Here is a 4,194-nt window from a genome sequence, read left to right as displayed (position 1 = left end):
ACTTGCACTCAAAATCAAACGGTGCTCTCAGATCACACACACGAGTCAATAAAATAAACACAACAGAGCATTCATTAGACACTACAGAGAAAAATGGAGAACACAGCATCCAGAACATTATATTGTATTGAGTAAACAATTTTGTAATTCTGTAAAGAAGTATAGTAATTGCAACTTAGTAAGGTGAATATATTGTATAGGCCTATGTACTGCAAGAATAGTATTGTGCTGAGTATTGAATAGTACTGAATGTTTGTATATATTCAGCACTTGGATACTGCAAAGATACTGCAGTCCAACTGCAAAGGCCAAAAAGGTCAAATAAAACTATAAATGAATAGCATGTTACACTCAAATACTGTAAGTTGTGCAATTGTAAAATCAGGGTCAGTTTAGAGTTTCATTCTGTCTCAGCATCATGTCTTTGTGCTTGAGTCCGGCCTGAGGACTTTTTCCACATCACAAGTAATGTTGTCTTTTTTGCTAGACAAAGAGAAAAAACCCTTTGGTCTGACAGATCCAGCCTTGATAACACTCTCTAAGCCTTACTCTTTCTCTCCTCATCCTCTTCCTCCTCATCCTCCACTTCTTACATATACTCTTGCTCCTCTCCATCTCAGATTGTTTCCATCTATTGTTCGTATCATCATTCAGTCACCTGTGCCACTTGTGCACTCTGAACTAGCTCATATTTTGTACAGTTGGTTTGATCACATCATTAGAAACAAGGGTGAACAATTTTGAATCGTTGTGTGTAAACGATGACAGCTGTGCTTTAGTTGTGTTTAACTTTTGCCGCTTGTGTTTAGCATTTTGCAGCACAAATGCATCACAGTGTGATAAGTGTTTAAGTGAATGAGAATGTGTTTAGAGTTTTGCGAAAAGACTGCATGAGATTTGCAAATAGAGCCTAACTGCCTGAACGTGTTTAAGGTTTAGCAGAAAGAGTGCTTTATTCAACAAATTGGCTTGAGCTAGTGAGATTTTGGTTCAGAGATTGGGGTTTAGTGTTTTAGCAAATCACAAAAACTGTAAAATGTTAAATGTCATTAATTAAAACATCATTATTTGTATGGATTTCTTTAAATTAATTTTGATATAAATTAATAGATCACCCAAAATCTTTGTCACAACATTGACCCTATTTACCAATATTCCATTAGACAGAAGGCTGATGTGCTATTGTTTTACCTTGTGTGACAACTGCAAAGTTACACTGTATTCCCAAAATACTCTGCTGTCACGAGAACGGTTTCTTAACGTGTCAAGCCCTTCACAAACTTCCCTTATGGAACAATGGTCACAGATGTGAGGATGAATAGATGTGGAAGACAGAAGTGAAGGGCAGACAGATGAGCATTAGGGTGCGCGTGTGCATGAGCGTTCGCAGCACGGTAGCGGCTGACGATCATGTAGCCAGCGCTGCGAGGGGAACTAATTGAATATGGGTGATGCTATTTGTATGACTGTCTCTGGTGATGGATGCCCCTCATAAGAGCCCTGGAATTCGAGATCATTCTTCAATCTTCAGTTATCTGCACTTGCTTCCTCTTTAATTCCCCGCAAGCAGTTTGTACCATTTGTTTTCACTCTCCCCTCATCAAACTTCGCGTTGTATCATGTAATCATTAATCACATGTCAATGACATGACTGGATCACGGCACTTGTTTCTATCCTCAAATGGCATGCAAGGGTGCAATGAGGGCAAGAGGGGCAATGCATTATGGGAAGCCTGCCCAGATGCCTTTTCGGGAGGGTGTAATAACTGTGGACACCTCTGCCCTAAGCACCTGTGGAGGTGTGTACGACTGGCTGTGTCATGGCCTTGGAGGCCGGTGGCTGTCTGAATGAATCAGCACTTTGCAGTAATCTGATGGTATTATTTAGTGAGGCGTTTGGCTCGGCCGATAGTAGTTAAGTCACGCTGGTTATTGTGAATTATGAACCCCTTTCTTTGACTCGCACCCAGCCATTTGTATTCATAATTTGCATTCATTCATCACACCTTAAACTTTGTGGGCTGTGTAAGTACTTTAGGTGTGTGTGACTGACAGTCTCTGTTGGTGTGTACGTGCCTGTAGACTTGCTTTATAAAAATGTATTATCTGTGTGTAAAAGGAGGGGAAGATTGGGGTAAAAATCATTTGGACACTAAAACAGGATAATCTTATCAAGTCAATCTTATCTTAAGATAATCTTATTTGATCAAATCCTTGTGACACATTTTTAATAGATCTCCAAGTACAAGTGTTCCTTAACTATGTACAGTATGTATGTATTTATTATAAGTAATAATAATTCACACCATGTCTCAAATTATTGTATTTAATAGCATTCGGTTATGGAAATGACGGTGGTGGAAATGACATTTTAAACATTGTATGCGTCCTGAATAATTAAAAAAAGTAAACAATAAAAAATGAAATGAAATGAAATGAAATGAATATCAAGTGACATTCACCTTGATTTCTCTTCTCAGCAGTTCTCCTGGGTACACAAGTTCACAAACAAAGATCTTTATTTGGGGCAAAATTGTTTGGTGTGGTGGAAAATGGTGCCACAACGTTGTAATAATAATTAGTAATAATAATAATAATATGTTCATTTCACTATTTGTCATAGTTTTAAACAGGTAATAATTGATGTTTTTGATATGGATTCATTTTTAAGCTCATTACAATATATTTGAAAATAAGAAATGTTTTTTTTGAAGGCATTACAGTAAGTTTCTAACACTGTTTTAATGTGACCTTCAAATAACAATAATAATTATAATAACAATCCATTAGAAAAATCAGCCCCTGGCACATAAATGTGTAAAAAGTGTTAAAAGCGGGGAGGGTTAACTCAAAGTTTCATTTCACATTACTCTTTACTTTCCAGTGCCTCTGAACCTGTGTGCATACAGCTGAATAATTTATAAAGGCTCAATTTTGTGCAGGGTGAATCCCGGTTTTTGAGAAAACAGATACAAAGGAGTGGCTGTGTGAGTCAGATCAGCTGTGGAGTAACAGCTGAAGTGTTAGATGCTCTAACAACAGGAAGTAAATGTATTACCTTAGTGACACTGTCACATTCATGTGAATACAATATATGGCTCTGATGATATTTATGAGATGGGGAAAATAAAAGGGAGGTATAGGCTACTTTAGATCAAGCCACTTTGATGTCGTGTCACGACTGTGAATCTGGGGTTTATACATCTGAGGTGCAAAGAGAAAAGAAAATGAACATCCTCTCTCACATAGATGGGAAACAGAAAATAGGTTCTCTTCTCTTTATGATATTTTACTGAAACAGTGACACTGTTTAAAAAGATGGAAAATTAGCGAGAGATTGCTTCGGAGAGTAGTTTGAAGTACTTTGTTTGATGTAAATATCACATGCTGTTTTTTCATTGTTACTCAAACCAGATGAAATCCAAAACAACATCACAATGTTTCAAATCTGAAAATTGTACATTCATTTAACCCCCATTTTCTGAGTGAGATCCCAAGGCCATTTAATAGCTCAACAAAATATTTAACATTGAAGTATTGAGTTAATACTTAAATCACTTTTCTTAATCTTATGAGAACTAATTATGAACAAAACTTGATAGCATACATCCCACGTTCTCCATTAAAAAAATTAACATTACTTTGGGGACTCAGAGACCTCAGATATATAATATGAATAAACGCAATAAATCTTTTTACATGTTACTATTTTCTGACCAGTGTCCACACTCTTATTGCAAATACACTCTTATTGCAATTTATTTGTTTTTATTCATATATTATATTTATTTGTTTGCATTTTAATACAATGTGATTTACTTGACTTAAACTTACCAGTTTAGTCTGTGGTAAAAGACATTACACTACTCACTAGAATACTTGATTTTGATTGGTCAACAGTGCCATCCATTTGTTTGTTTTTTTTCCCTAATAGTCGTCGTCATCCTAGCAAATGGAAACAGAAACAGCTACCTTTATGTTGCTCATATCACAATGAAAACTCTTTTTTTTTTGTTTCATACAAATGCAACTGACCCCATCTTACATCTCAGTTATTGCTCTGCAGTGGGGTCCTTCTGTTATTTTGTGATTATGACAGACTGATTGTACGTAATTTTTTTTTACAAAGCTGCCTAAATGGTTTTAGATTAAGCCAGATTTAAAAAAAAAAAAAAAAAAAAAAGATTTGTAAGG

This window comes from Sinocyclocheilus rhinocerous, unplaced genomic scaffold, assembly GCF_001515625.1.
Source record: "Sinocyclocheilus rhinocerous isolate Xijiao unplaced genomic scaffold, SAMN03320098_v1.1 scaffold538, whole genome shotgun sequence".
NCBI lineage: Eukaryota > Metazoa > Chordata > Actinopteri > Cypriniformes > Cyprinidae > Sinocyclocheilus > Sinocyclocheilus rhinocerous.
The sequence above is the reverse complement of the archived record's forward strand: the minus strand, read 5'-3'. Positions refer to the sequence as shown.